A 16,743-nucleotide genomic window follows, 5' to 3' on the forward strand; every position below is an offset into this window, starting at 1 on the left:
CTAGAAAATAAATCACGAGAGGCTGCCAAGAATATACATACTTGAATAAGGTGTATCTTTAAACATGTGAATGGTAAGTAAGTCATGGCTAAATAGAAAATGTATCCAAGGGGCACCTGGGTGGCTCAGTCGTTAAGGGTCTGCCTTGGGCTCAGGTCGTGATCCCAGGGTCCTGGGATCGAGCCCCGCATCAGGCTCCCTGCTCAGTGGGAAGTCTGCTTCTCCCTCTCCCACTCCCCCTGCTTGTGTTCCCTCTCTCACTGTCTCTCTGTCGAATAAATAAAATCTTTTTAAAAAGAAAAAGAAAATGTATCCAAGCCCCTAGTGCCCTAGGTATGCATTCTGATTGCTGGATCCTTTCTCTGTGCTGCAGACACCTTCTGAAGTAGTACTGTGTTAACAAGCTAACAGCTGGAAGGGGCTTTGGAGATGGTCCAGTCCAGTTCTCACATTACAGCCATGCAGAATCAAAGGCCCAGGGATGGAAACAGACTTGCCTAGAGACATAAGATATTAGAGAGCTAGGAATAGAACCACAGCTCCATTACACAGTAATAAAAATAATTAAAACAGAATCAATTACAATACTAGCTATTACCATGTTGGGCTATCTGCAATGTGCCCTGTATGTACAGTATCTTATTTAACCCTTAAAGCAATCTTTTAATAGAGGTGTTATCATCTCCATCTTGAATGAGAGAAAGGAGTTTCTAAGTCCAGGATCACACAGGTGACACATGGCAAAGCCTAGATTTGAGTCAAGTTCTTTTATAAAGTCAAGATTCTTTGCTTTTCCTAATTTTTGCCTCAACTTTTATTCGTGCTATAAAGTATAGGAAAATAATTATCAATGAGAAAAGAAGTAAGGCAAATATATGATGTATTCCGTGATCAATGTCAGAATGATCTCTATAATAGCTAAGCTTTATTCTTGTCTTAAGGAACGTTTGAATGGAAATAGCGTATGCACTGCCTGTTACCCCTTGAAGTTGTAAAAGTATGGAACCATCTGGAAACAGCAAGGCCTTATTCTCTCTTTTGTAGGAGGTATCTGTTGACTCCCTTACAGACATTCTACCTGGATCTTCAGTGTAGTCTTTTTTCTTTTTCAACTTTCTCAGTGGTTCCTTATACGGCTTTCTTGGGTCACACAGAGATAGCAAGGGTCGCAGATGTGTTCTGTACTGAGCCTTTTCCATGAATTCCTCACCCAAAGTGGCACTGGTCACCAGAAGGACAGTCGAGTTAAATAGCCAGTTGTCTTGTGAAGCTGTCCCAAAAACTTCCTCAGGGCTGCTTTTTCTTTGTCAATTTCCCTGACCCGGGCATCTAAGGCCTTCCGGAGCCTTTGAATGTGGAGCCTAGTCCTCTCCCCCTCTCCGGCACTGTTCACGAGGGCCTTCCGCAGGCCTGTGGGGTCTCCTGCCATCAAGGCGCGCTTCTTCACTGTGTAGCCCATTCCACCCATGGTCAAACTTTGGCAGAAGAAAGTCAAAACAGGAGTGAGGCTTCCCGTAAATGTCTCAGCAAAATGATTCTCCTGCAGTTCGGAATATCAGAACCATGACACCATGGGAACAGAGCCCCGCAGAATTCTGGGGCTGAGGGGCATCAGAGATCCACCCACTTAGCCTGAACTCTTGCGTTTGCCCGTCAGAAGTTTCTAGGCTTGCATATACTCTTAGCTCAGAAACAGAGATGAGTGTTTCAACAGACCAGAGTGGCAAACAGGATGCCTGCCACTGTTTTGTGGTTACGTTTGTTGAATGCTTAAGTGCCTTTAGACACTCATACGCAGGACAAGAATATTTACAGACAGAGAAAAATAGAGAGTAGAATACATAATTCAGATTAGTTTTAGAAGCTTTTCTTCATTACTTATGTATTCACTTGAAGTTGCTAAATGTTTGAGATTATGCCATTTGTCTAGGTATTGGATTGGACTTAAAGGTAAGAACTTTCTCATGAAGTGTCTACTTTTCATACAAGAAAGTAAAGGAAACAGGCAAATATACATATATCTATCACATGTGCAAAAAAACCCCACAGGAAATATAAACTAAAAACTAATGAGATTATAGAGATGGGAATGGACAAGGGTGAGGATGGGGAAATGGAAATAGGGTTGAAGGAACAGAAAGAGGAACACTGGGTATGCCTTTTAATTGTCCTTGCATTTATAGATATGTTTGGTTTCCACGTCCTCAGAAATCGTTAAAATCAAAAAGGATTGGGGTTGTGTATCCCACACCATATGTATACTCTAGGATTAAGAAAGAAGTAAATATATTATGGATAACGACAGCCAGGTTCTCTCTGCTGGAGAAAGAAACTACAGAAAAAATAAAGGAGGAAGGCTCTAATGTACTCTGTGGTGCTGGACTGGAATTAGCGGTATCAGCACGACATGGTTCTGTGAATCAGTGTGGATCTGTGGTTCTGTGAATCAGTATGAATTCTTGTGAAGAGTGGACCATTAGAAACTCTGGTCTCCAAAGATGACTCTGAACTCTCTCCCCCAACATGGTCTGAGGCCCATTTATTCCTGAACTCAGAATTCCCTCTGGGAAGGGAAGATAACAGATTTTATGGTTCTGTTTTTACATTTTGGCTATGACTTTCTATAAGATTTGATAACATTACTTTATTCCTTTTAACCTCATTAGTAGCAGACACATGTATGTTTGTTCCAGTCCTCTTTAATCAGGAGCAGAAAACCTGAGCAATGTGGAATGTTTCTGATTAACAGGAAAGCACATTTTTTTTCTTCTAATAAGAGAATTTTACTAACTTTTAACTTTGAACTGTGGCCTTTAGAAACCATCAAGATTTAGCAAAATTTATTTGTATTATCAACTAACTACTAATGAGTACAAATACCGATAGCCCAATCAGACCGCACTCCAAGGGAGTCTGACGACTCTGTACATTTGGGAGTAAGGAGCAAAGGGATCTTTACAAACATGACATATCAGAACACATGATCAGATTGGCAAGAAGTGTGGAAGTGAACTTTTGGTAAAGAAGATTTGGACAAGACAAGATATTACCTTCAAATAACTCAAGGACTATCATTGGGTAAAGACTGTGTGTACCCTGACAGAAGGACTAGTGTTAGCTGGTAGAGATGACAGATCATAGCTCAGGGTAATGAGCATCTCTCCCAGTATCTGGAGGCGCTCACTAGTAACACTTTGTCACTAGAGATGTTGAGGAACAATCATCATAGGGGTGTCGTATACAGTAACCATTTACATTGTATTTTGGAATATATCTAAGATCTCTGCTATAGCTGAAATAGGGATGATAATGATCGGCACTCCATCATTTACAACAACACAGTGGCAGGAAAGGATTACTACTGCTGTCTTACATGTGAGGAAACTGAAGCTCAGCAAAGTTGAACTCTGTCCCAAATGGACATCTAACCCTATGTGACTCCTTGTTGCCATTATCCTACCTGCAGAGCCAGGAGCACACACGACCATGTGAACTCATGAAAGGTACACACATGCAAGCAGCACATGGAGAAACTTGACCCTCATGCACAAATGGGGATTTACCCAAGGATACATTCATGAACTAGGACGCATACAAACACGCGGGTGCACAAACACATACTCTAGAGCAGGGATGTCCGGTAGAAGTTTCTGTGATAATGCAAATGTTCTAGATCTGTGCTGTCCAATACAGCAGCCACTACCATATACAGATTGAGCACTCTGAAATGTGGCTGGTGTGACCAAGGAGCTGAATTTTAAATTTTGTTTAGTTTTATTTAAATTTAAAATCAGGGGCGCCTGGGTGGCTCAGCTGGTTAAGCATATGCCTTCAGCTCCTGTTAGGATCCCAGTGTCCTGGGACTGAGTCCCACATTGGGCTTCCCGATCAGTGGGGAGTCTGCTTCTCCCTCTCCCTCTGCTGCTCCTCCCAACTTGTGCGCACTCTCTCTCTCTCTCAAGTAAGTAAAAATCTAAAAAAAAATTTAAATTCAAATAGCTACATGTGGCCTCTGGTCCAGATTTACAGGTGGTGACATATGTGCCTGTCCTTAGGACCATACCATGCTAAAGACAGGCCCAGACAGAAGCCCTTGTGCCTTCAGGCAACAGTTACAAGCAACCAGACATACTGCACTCTTCCACTCCTCAATCCCTCGGGTGTGCACACAGGGGCAGACGTGTGCACTCACAGTACAAACATGGGCAGAGACAGCACCATCACCCCTTCACTGGAAGCCAGACCACTCCCCTTGAGGGTGGAGGAGGCATGGCCACCCTAAGACATGCATTCCTGCAGGACTGTCTTGGACTAGAAGGGAGATGTGAAAGCGCTTGCAGGGCAAATGTCTGCTTTAGTTATTCTGTGCAAGCTAAGGGGAGATGTCCTTTCCAACAACTGCACTGACCATCCGTCACTTGCACTGAGCTGGCATTTTCTGTAGTCCTCACAGGCTCCTCAAACCCAGTATCTCCCTTGTGATGTGTGCCCATTAAGCAGCACCTAAAATCCACAGGCTTTACGGCTGCCGACAGTGAAGGAGTGCTGTACCCCAGCATGTCCCAGTACCTCTCTGGCCTGTGCACAGTCCTGCGTGTCTGCTGACCACTAAACTTTTCTGTATTTGTTTGTGCTGCCCTTGCCCCCTACTCATCCCACATTCCACAGTCCTCAGTCTGACCACCAAGCCCTATGTCACTCAAAGCTGCTATGATAGAGGTCAAAGTCCAGATGTAGAGAATGGGGGTGGGCGGAGATCATACAAAGCTCCAGGAGTCACCAAGAGGGCTGGTAAGAATGGACATCAGAAGCATGTATATGATCCTAGCCTGTCCTTGACCAGGGCTAAATGGACCTCATAGGATTCTTGCTGGAGTCAGGCCAGGGTGATCAGACACCCCCCCGGGGGATGGTGGAGGATGATAAGGAACCTGACCAGATACCAAGGGTGGGGACTCTGGCTGAAATGACTTAGGACTCTTAATAAAACTGGACAATGCAGAGAACTCAGAAGAATGCCAGTTGGAAAGTTCAGGGAACCCTGAGTAGAATCTTCCCAGGACAGAATCTTTGTCAAGGGGAAGGGTCACTTCATTCTCATCCCCCAAGACACCCAAGGAGGTTTCTCAACAGACTTAAGATCACAGATCTCCTGGTCGATGTGTTTGGGCACTACTAAAGCCAGTGCCCATTAGCATACTAAGACTTTCCTCCTCAAAACCATCGTTGGAAAATCAGGATGCTGCCACCACTGCCCTCCTGGATGCTGACCCCAGCCCATCTGAGGCTGACTGGGATGCCCAAGAAAGGGTGGTCAACACTCACAGCAAGGGCCACTCAGGGCCACCAGGAGCTAATAGGTGAATACCCAAAGAAAGAAGAGGGGCAGTTGGGGACAGAGAAGAAGTAAAAATGAAAAAAAGAGAAAAATCCTACACACCTAGAGTTACAGGCCATTATAAAAGATTTTGTTTATAAAAAGAACAATGAATGTTGGAAAAACCTACCATAGGCCTATGCTCAGCTGGGTCACTCTGGGATTTGGACTTGAAGAGATGAATGCCATGGCAGGACATCACTGCATTGTAAATCTCAGGAGTGACTGAGATAATTAAGGCACCCAAGGCATAGCTCTGCTAGAAGTCCTAAGATCTCTCATATTTGAGAGAGTCTCTGGTTTATCAGTTATAAAAGAGGATTTTCACCTTAAGATGGCCTTCTGTTTGTGTTGAGGATATTCATAGAATGTTTACAATTCTCTGTTCTCCAAAATTACTCAGTTGACAGATAAGTAGAAAAACTAAAACTGATTATTTTCTTTGCCCAAAATTGTTTTCAATTTTTAAATCTGTATAATTTTCCAGGAATATCTATAATTATCTATAGAATGTAAAACAAGAAAATTAATTTTTTATTGCCTTAGAATTTATATTATCAGGTGTCTAAGACCCAAACAAAAATATAGGTCAAATATACAAAATGGTAAAATGTTAAGTGATAATTAGGGAACTGCAGTTAGAAATGCACATTCCACTTCACAAAGTCTAGTTAATCTAATGAACCTTTGAGTTTCATGGATGACTGGCCTATCACTTTTATGATAATTGGGTCTGTTGTATTATTTTATAACATTTCCCTCTTGCCACTTTAATGTTTACAAACAACGAATGATGACACTTCCCAGGTAGGATCTTCACATCTTCCCTGGAGATGAGTGACAGACGTGTTTGTTATCTCCATGCCACCCGCCAGCAACTGAGTGGTAGTGAGAGCTGGAGTGTGCCTCCACACTGTTTTCCGCAGTAGCTACACTAATTTACAATCCTACTGACAGTGCACAAGGGTTCCCTTTTCTCCACATCCTCGCCAACACTTGTTATTTCTCAGACAAAAATAAGAGCTTAAATAAAGTTACAAGAGACAACGAATGACATTTATGTTAATAAAAAGTTCACTATAGCAAGATAAAACAATTATAAACATTTATGCACCTAATGACAGACCATCAGAGTATACGAAGCAAAAACTGAGCTGAAAGGAGAAACAGTTCTATAAAAATAGTTGGAGACTTAGGGGCACCTGGGTGGCTCAGTTGGTTAAGCGTCTGACTCTTGATCTCAGTTCAGGTCTTGATCTCAGGGTCATGAGTTCAAGACTTGCACATTATTAAAAAATAAATATAAATATTTGGGGGCAAGATGGTAGCAGAGTAGGGGACCTCATTTCATCTGGTCCCTTGAATTTAGCTGGATATCTATCAAACCATTCTGAACACACACGAATTCAATCTGAGATGTAAGAAAATTTATCTGGATCTTTACAAGCAGAAAAACAACTACTTTTTGCAAGGTAGGAGGTGTGGAATCTTGAACCTTCAGGGAAATATCAAAAGATAAACGGAAGGGGGAGGGAGCCTCCATAAGCCAGCCACCGGAAAGTGATAAAACACTGGAGGGAAAATCAGGACCCTTAGAAATCTGCTCCAGTGAGAGACAGCCCTTTCTGAAAAGAGCACAGGTGATGAGTAGGGCAGAATTCTAGGTGAATCATTGTGGTCCCAGGATCCCAAGAGACTCAGAAAGAACAGAGGAGCCTGAAGAGAGTGCCCAAGCGGCGGAGCGGGAAGACTGGTTATGGTCAGTGAGCCCAAAAGGGACTCCCAGCTCTGATTGCCATAAACCCCGAGCCAGACCAGTAGGGAGACTGCTCTCTGCCTGAGCACCTGAAAAGGACTATAAGATGTGGGCTGTTTAACACCCCAGGGGAGATACAAAACGGCTGTGCCCATAACTGGGCAACTCTGAGGGTGGCAGTGGCCCCAGGAAGGATACTAGGGCAGCACCCAACTGTGACCTGGGAACAGCGGAACTGGGTGTGTGCGCAAGCGGTCACAAAGACACAAAGCACAGAGACGCCTGAGGGTCCCCAGAACTCCCCCAGGGAGAGTTGCAGTGGGTGCAAACCTCGGGATGTGGTGGTTTGACGCACACAGAGCCTTCACCCACAAATGAAAAACAGCTCTCAGGTCAGTGTGGCCCCCAAAAGGACACTGGGGCGGCACCCAGCCATGACCTGGGAGCCCCAGAAGAGGGTGCACATGTGAGCCCACGGCCACTCACAATTGCAAAGGCAAAAAGCACAGAGATGCTAGGAGGGGGTTCCCCGGAACTGCCCTGGGAGAGTTGCAGCAGGCGCAAACCGCGTTGAGTCTGTGGAGTTTGGTACACGTAGAAGTGGAGATGGTTTGACCTGGAGGATTTACTGAAGAACGGGGACTGCAACCTTGCAGCTCTGGGCCAGAGATTACCACATGGCCATATTTGCTCTGACCTTCTAAAGAGGCACGGAAAGCCACCAGGGAACAAAAGCCATAGAGATGACCAGCGCACATTAAGCCCACATTAAGCCCATCCTCCTGACAAGGGGAGGGGCAACTCCACCCAGGCAAAGATCCTGAGAAGCCGAGCAGCAAGCCCCTCCCCCACAAGGCAGACTAGAAGAGCAGGTGAATGACAAGCTTACTTCCCACAGGACTATAAAACTCCAGCACCAGGGAAAAATAATATATTGAGCTCCAGGTGTTCCCTCATGACTCGTTTATATTCCAGGCTAAAATTTTACATTTCTTTTTTGTTTCTTTTTTTTTCCACTCTGTTCCCATTTCAAATAGATTATTTCCCAACTTATTTTTTTTAAAGGTTTTATTGTATTTATTTGAGAGGGACAGAGCAAGCACAAGAGGGGATACGGTCAGAGGGAGAAGCAGACTCCTTGCTGAGCAGGGAGCCTGATGCAGGACTCAATCCCAGGACTCTGGGATCACGACCTGAGCCGAAGGCAGTCGCTTAACCAACTGAGCCATCCAGGCGCCCCCAACTTAATGTTTTTAAGTCACTTTTTAACTTTCATTTTTTTCACATCTACGTTTTATAGATATATGCCCCATACTAGTCTGTTTTTCACTCTATTCAACTTTATCTTGATGTATGTGTGTGTATACACACACACACACATAAAGTTCTGATTTCTTTGCAATTTGGGGATATAGTGTCTTCTGTGACCAAAAATCAATCAGAAATGGGCTGACTACCCTGCTCTGTCCACCCTGAGAGATTATAGTCTCCCCTCTCCCCCCCCCCCCCCGTTTATTGTTTTGGATCATCTTGGCTTTGTTAGCATATCTGTAGTAGCTTCCGACCACTTTGGATTTTTTCTAGGGTGCATTTTGCTTCAGTTATGGTTGGTATTTTGGACTCTGTTAGCTCAACCATCCTTCGTCAGAATGACTAGGAGGAGGAACTCACAACAGAGAAAAGGACCAGAGGCAATGTCCTCTGCCACAGAACTAATGGATGTGGATATAAGGAAGAAGTCAGAGATAGAATTCAGGATAGCAATGATAAAACTAACAGCCAGGCTTGAAAGAAGCATACATGACAATACAGAATCTCCAAGGGCAAAAATGAGATCTAATCAGGCTGAACTTAAAAATGCTATGAATGAGATGCAGTCTAACAGCTAGGGTAAATGAGGCAGAAGAGAGAATAAGTGATCTAGAAGACAGGCTGATGGAAAGGAAGGAAACTGAAGAAAAGAGAGAACAACAACTCAGAGCACATGAAGAGAAACTTAGAAAATTTAATGATACATTGAAAGGAACCAATATCAGGATCAGCAGGATACCAGAGGGCGTGGAGAGAGAGAGAGAGAGGACTAGAAGGTATATGTGAGCAAATCATGGCTGAGAACTTCCCTAATCTGGGGAAGGAAACAAGCATTCACATTCAAGAGGCAGAGGGGACCCCTCCCAAAATCAATAAAAATAGATCACCATCCTGACATATAAGAGTGAAGCTTGCAAATCTTAGAGCCAAGGAAGCTATCCTGAGAGCAGCTAGGAGCAAGAAATTTCTTACATACAGAGAAAGGAACATCAAAATAACATCAGACCTGTCAACAGAAACCTGGCAGGCCAGAAAGGGCAGGCATGATATATTCAGGGTACTAAATGAGAAGAAAATGCAGCCAAGAATACTTTATCCAGCAAGGCTATCATTCAGAATGGAGAGAGAGATGGTTTCTAGGACGGACAGAAACTGAAAGAATATGTGACCACCAAGCCAGCTCTGCAAGAAATATTAAGGGGGATCCTGTAAGCGAAGAGAGACCCCAAGGGTAACATAGACCAGAAAGTAACAGACAATCTACAGAAACAGGGACTTTACAAGCAATACAATGGCACTAAATTCATATCTTTCAATAGTTACTCTAAATGTAAATGAGCTGAATATGCCAATAAAAAGACACAGAGTATCAGACTAGATAAAAAAGCAGGACCCATCCCTATGCTGTCTACAAGAGACTCATTTTTTGTGTGTGTTTTTAAAGATTTTATTTATTTATTTGACACAGAGAGATATAGCGAGAGAGGGAACACAAGCAGGGTGAGTGGGAGAGGGAGAAGCAGGCTTCCTGCTGAGCAGGGAGCCCAACACGGGGCTCGATCCCAGAACCCTGGGATCACGACCTGAGCCAAAGGCAGAGACGCTTAACAACTGAGCCATCCAGGAGCCCCCAAGAGACTCATTTTGAACCTAAAGACACCTCCATATTGAAAGTAAGGGCATGGAGAACTATTTACTATGCCAATGGACCTCAAAAGAAAGTTGGGGTAGCAATCCTCGTATTAAACAAATTAGATTTTTAAACTAAAGACTGTAGTAAGAAATGCAGAGGGACACTATATCATACTTAAAGGGTCTATCCAACAAGAAGATCTAACAATTGTAAATATCTATGCCCCCAACATGGGAGCAGTCAATTATAGAAACCAATTAATAACCAAAGTAAAGGAACAGATCAATAATAATAGATTAATAGTACGAGACATCAACACTCCACTCACAGCAATGAACAGATCTAAGCAGATCAACAAAGGGCTCTGAATGACACATTGGACCAGATGGACTTCACAGACAGATACAGAACATTCCATCCTAAAACAACAGAATACTCATTCTTCTTGAGTGCACAGGGAACTTTCTCCATAACAGATCACATACTGGGTCACAAATCAGGTCTCAACCAATACCAAAAGACTGAGATTATTCCCTGCATATTATCAGACCACAATGCATTGAAACTGGACCTCAATCACGAGAAGAAATTTGTAAGGAACTCAAACACCTGGAGGTTAAAGAGCATCCTGCTAAAGAATGTGTGGGTCAACCAGGAAATTAAAAACCTTAAACAATGCATGGAAACTAATGAAAATGAAAACACATCAGTTTAAAACATGGGATACTGCAAAGGCTGTCCTAAGAGGGAAGTACATAGTCATCCAAGTGTCTCTAAAAAAATTAGAAAAATCCTAAATGCACAAGCTAACCTTACACCTAAAGGAGCGGGAGAAAGAACAGCAAATAAAGCCTAAACCCAGCAGGAGAAGAGAATTAATAAAGATTAGAGCAGAAATTAATGAAATAGAAACCAAAACAGAATAGATCAACGAAACCAGGAGCTGGTTCTTTGAAAGAATAAGATTGACAAACCCCTAGCCAGACTTAACAAAAAAAAAGGGGGGCGCCTGGGTGGTTCAGTCATTAAGTGTCTGCCTTCAGCTCAGGTCATGATCCCAAGGTCCTGGGATCAAGCCCTGCATCGGGCTCCCTGCTCCGCGGGGGATGGGGGGGCTGTTTCTCCCTCTCCCACTCCTCCTGCTTGTGTTTCCTCTCTCACTGTGTCTCTGTCAAATAAATAAATAAAATCTTTAAAAAAAAAAAAAAGACCCAAATAAACATCACAACCAACACTGAAGAAATACAATTATAAGAACATATTATGAGCAACTATATGCCAACAAATTAAGCAATTTGGAAGAAATGGATACACTCCTGGAAACTTATGAACTACCAAAACTGTACAGGAAAAAAACAGAAAACCTGAACAGACCCATAACCAGCAAGGAAATTGCAGCAGTAATCAAAAACCTCCCCAAAATACAAGAGTCCAGGGAACAGACGGCTTCCCAGGGGAATCCTACCAAATATTTAAAGAAGAAATAACACCTATTCTACTGAAACTGTTTCAAAGAACAGAAATGGAAGCAAAACTTCCAAACTCTATGAGGCCAACATTACCTTGATCCCCAAACCAGACAAACACCCCACTAAAAAGAATTACAGATCAATATCCCTGATGAACACGGATGCCAAAATACTCAACAAGATCCTAGCCAATCAGATCCAACAGTCCATTAAAAGGATTATTCACCACGACCAGGTGGGATTTATTCCTGGGATGCAAGGGTGGTTCGACATTTGCAAATCAATCAACATGACAGAGAACATTAATAAAAGAAGACAGGAATCATATGGTCCTCTCAATTGATGCAGAGAAAGCATTCGACAAAATACATCATCCTTTCTTGATTAAAACTCTTCAAAGTACAGAGATAGAGGGAATGTACCTCAACATTATAAAAGCCATCTAAGCCCACAGCGACTATCATTCTAAATGGAGAAAAACTGAGAGCTTTTCCCTTAAGATCAGACACATGACAGGGATGCCCACTCTCACCACTACTGTTCAACACAGTACTAGAAGTCCTAGCCTCAGCAATCAGACAACAAAGAGAAATAAAAGGCATTCAAATTGGCAAAGAAGTCAAACTCTCTCTCTTCACAGATGACATGATATTTTATGTGGAAAACCCAAAAGACTCCACCCCAAAATTGTTAGAACTCATAACAGTTCAGCAATGTGGCAGGACACAACATCAATGCATAGAAATCTGCTGCATTTCTATACACTAAGAATGAGACAGAAAAAAGACAAACTAAGGAGTCAATCCCATTTATAATTGCACCAAAACCATAAGATAGCTAGGAATAACCCTAACCAAAGAGGTAAAAGATCTATACTCTAGAAACTACAGAACATTTATGAAAGAAATTGAGGAAGACAAAAAAAGATGGAAAAATATTCCATGCTCATGGATTGGAAGAATAAACATTGTTAAAATGTCTATTCTGCCCAGAGCAATCTACACAATGAATGCAATCCCTATCAAAATATCATCAACATTTTTCACAGAGCTGAAACAAATAATCCTAAAATTTGTATGGAAACAGAAAAGACCCCGAATTGCCAGGGGAATGTTAAAAAAGAAAACAAAAGCTGGGGGCATCACAATGCCAGACTTCAAGCTATAGTACAAAGCTGTGATCAAGACAGTATGATACTGGCACAAAAACAGACACATGGATCAATGGAACAGAATAGAGAGCTCAGAAATGGACCCTCAACTCTATGGTCAACTAATCTTTGACAAAGCAAGAAAGAATATCCAATGGAAAAAAGACAGTCTCTTCAATAAGTGGTGCTGGGAAAACTGGACAGCTACATATAGAAGAATGAATTGGACTATTCCCTTACACCATACACAAAGATAAACTCAAAATAAATAAAAGACCTCAATGTGAGAAAGGAATCCATCAAAATCCTAGAAAACACAGGCAGCAACTTCGTTGATCTAGGACAGAGCAACTTCTTGCAAGATATGTCTTTAAAGGCAAGGGAAACAAAAGCAAAAATGAACTACTGGGACTTCAAGATAAAAAGCTTCTGCACAGCAAAGGAAACAATCAACAAAACTAAGAGGCAACCTACAGAAATGGGAGAAAATATTTGCAAACGACATAACAGATTAAAGGGCTGGTATCCAAGATATATAAAGAATTTCTCAAACTCAACACCCATAAAACAAATATCCAGTCAAGAAATGGGGAGAAGACATAAACAGACACTTCTCCAAAGAAGACAACAAATGCCAACAGACACATGAAAAAGTGCTCCACATCATTAGCCATCAGGGAAATACAAATCAAAACCACAATGAGATACCACCTTACACCAGTCAGAATGGCTAAAATGAACAACTCAGGAAAAAACAGATGTTGGCGAGGAGTGGAGAAAGGAGAACCCTCTTGCACTGTTGGTGGGAATGCAAGCTGGTACAGCCACTCTGGAAAACAATATGGAGGTTCCTCACAAAGTTAAAAATAGAGCTACCCATGACTCACTAATTGCACTACTGGGTATTTACCCCAAGGATACAGATGTAGTGAAAAGAAGGGGTACATGTACCCCAATGTTCACAGCAGCAATGTCCACAACAGACCAACTGTGGAAGGAGCCGAGATGTCCTTCAACAGATGAATGGATAAAGGAGATGTGGTTCACATATACAACAGAATATTACTCAGCAATCAGAAATAATGAATATCTACCATTTATACCGACATGGATGGGATGGGAGAATATTATGCTAAGCGAAATAAGTCAGAGAAACACAATTATCATATGGTTTCACTCATGTGGAATATAAGGAATGGTGCAGAGGACAATGGGGGGGGAGTAAAAGGGAAGAAATCAGAGAGGGAGAAAAATCATGAAAGACTCTTGACTCTGGGAAGCAAACTGAGGGTTGTGGAAAGGGAGGTGTGTATGGGGATGGGGTAACTGGATGATAGGCATTAAAGAGGGCACATGATATGAGCACTGAACTGAACTAATGAATCACTGAACATTCTATCAAAAACCAATGATATACTATACCTTGGCTAATTGAATTTAAATTAAAAATTTTAGGGGCGCTTGGGTGGCTCAGTCGGTTAAGCGGCCGCCTTCAGTTCAGGTCATGATCCCAGGCTCCTGGGATCGAGCCCCGCATCAGGCTGCTCCCTCCTCTGCGGGAAGCCTGCTTCTCCCTCTCCCTCTCCCACTCCCCCTGCTTGTGTTCCCTCTCTCGCTGTGTCTCTGTCAAATAAATAAATAAAATCTTTAAAAAAGATTAAAAATTTTAAAGAAAAAATATAAATAAGTAACAGCTGGAGACTTTAATACCCCTCTCGCAATAAAGTATAAAACCACTAGGTAGAACATAAGGACATAGAGAACTTAACATAATAAACCAACTGGATCTAACTGTCATACAGAGCACTCCATCCAACAACAAATGCATACACATTTTTCCTCAAGTGCACATTTTGCCTCTGGTATAGGCCCTATGTTAGGAAAGAAATTAAGTCTTTAATTAGAAAGGTAGACATTATACATAGTATCTACTGTAACCATGGTGGGATGAAGGCAGAAATCAGTAACATTAAAAAAAATGGAAAATTCACAACACTGTGGAAATTAAAGTTTTAAACAACCAGGGGATAAAAGAAGAAATCACAAGAAAAATTAGATCTTAGCTGTGAATTAAATGAACATATACCAAAACTTATGCCACATAATGAAAACAGTGCTAAGGGATAAATCTGTAACTATAAAACACATTAAAAAGCAATAAAGATCTCAAATAACCTAAGTTTACAACTAAGGAACCAGAAAAAGAACAACAAACTAAACCCAAACTAGCAGAAGGAAGGAAATAAGGAAAAGAGAAGAGTTAAGTGAAATAGAGAACAGAATAATAGAGATAACCAATGAAAAACTAGTTCTCTGAAAAGATCAACAAAGTTGACAAACTTTTAGCTAGATGGATTAAGGAAAAGGGAAGACTCAAATTGGTATCAGAAATGAAAGTGGGGACAATACTACTGATCTTACAGAAATAAAAAGGATTATAAGAGAGTAACAGAAACAACTGTACACCAAAAAAACTGGTTAACCTACATGAAACAAATTCCTAGAAGCACAAAACCTATCAACATTGAAATCATAAAGCAAACAATCTGAATAAATCTATAATTAGTAAGGAAATTGATTCAGTAATTAAAAATTGCCCAACAAAGAAAACCCTGGACCTGGTGGCTTCAATGGTGAATTTTACCAGACATTTAAAAACAAAGCAATCCCTCTCATACTTTTCCATAATAACTGAAGAGGAAGGGAATAGTTCCTAATTCATTCTATGAGGTCAACATAACCCTGATACCAAAGCCAGATAAAGACAGCAGAAAAAAACTAGGGACTAATAGCCTTCATAAACACTTATGCAAAAATCCTCAACATAATAGCAAACAGAATTTAGCAACATATTAAAAGGATTATACAGCATGACCAAATGGGATTCCTAGAATGCAAGGATGGCTCAACAAAGAAAAATCAATCACTATACCACATTAATAGAATGAAGAGAAAAAACCCACATGATCATCTGAATTGATGCAGAAAATGCATTTGATCAAATTCAACATTCTTTCACAATAAAAACACGTAACAAGACAGGAATAGAAGGAAATTCATTCCACATAATAAAAGCCATATAGGAAAAACCCACAGCAAACATAATCCTCAAAGGTGAAAGGCTGAAAACTTTTCCTCTAAGATCAGAAACAAGGCTGGGGTGCCTGGGTGCCTCAGTAAATTAAGCGTCCAACTCTTGATTTCGGCTCAGGTTATGATCTCAGGATCCTAAGATCAAACCCCAAGTCAGGCTCCATACTGGGCAGGTAGCCTGCTTAAGATTTTCTCTCTCCCTCTGCCCCCCTCCCTGGCTCATGCTCACACATGCGCTCTCATTCTCTCTCAAAAAAAAAAAAAAAAAAAGGAAAGAAGAAAAAAGAAACAAGGCAAGGATCCTCATTTTCACAACTACTATTCAACAAAGAACTGGAGGTCCTAGCCAGAGTAATTAGGCAAGAAAAAGAAATAAAATTATCTTTGTTTGCAGATAATATATGTAGAAAACCTTAGAGATTCCACAAAAATTGTTAGAATAAATGAATTCAGCAACGTAACTGGATATAAAGTTATCACACGAAAATCAGTTTCATTTCTATACATAAAAATGAACAATTTGGAAAAGAAATTACAAAAGCAATTCCATTTACAATAGCATCAAAAAGAATAAAATACTTAGGAATTAATCAAGGAGGTGAAACAGAAATTAAGAAGACAAAAATAAATGGAAACATATCCCATACTCATGGATTAGAACACAATATTGTTAAAATGTCAGCACTACCCAAAGTGATTTACAGATTCAATGCAATACCTACCAAAGTCTCAATGGTATTTTTGCTGAAACAGAAAAACCTACTCTAAAATTTATATGGAATCTCAAGTGACCCTGAAGAGCCAAAACAATCTTGAAAAAGAACAAAACTTACACTTGCTGATTTCAAAACCTACTACAAAGCTACAGTAATCCATAGAGTGTGGTACTGGCATAAAGAAACCACATATGGACCAATGGAATAGAACAGAGAGCCCACAAGTAAATCCTTGCAT

This window comes from Zalophus californianus, chromosome 13, assembly GCF_009762305.2.
Source record: "Zalophus californianus isolate mZalCal1 chromosome 13, mZalCal1.pri.v2, whole genome shotgun sequence".
Lineage (NCBI taxonomy): Eukaryota > Metazoa > Chordata > Mammalia > Carnivora > Otariidae > Zalophus > Zalophus californianus.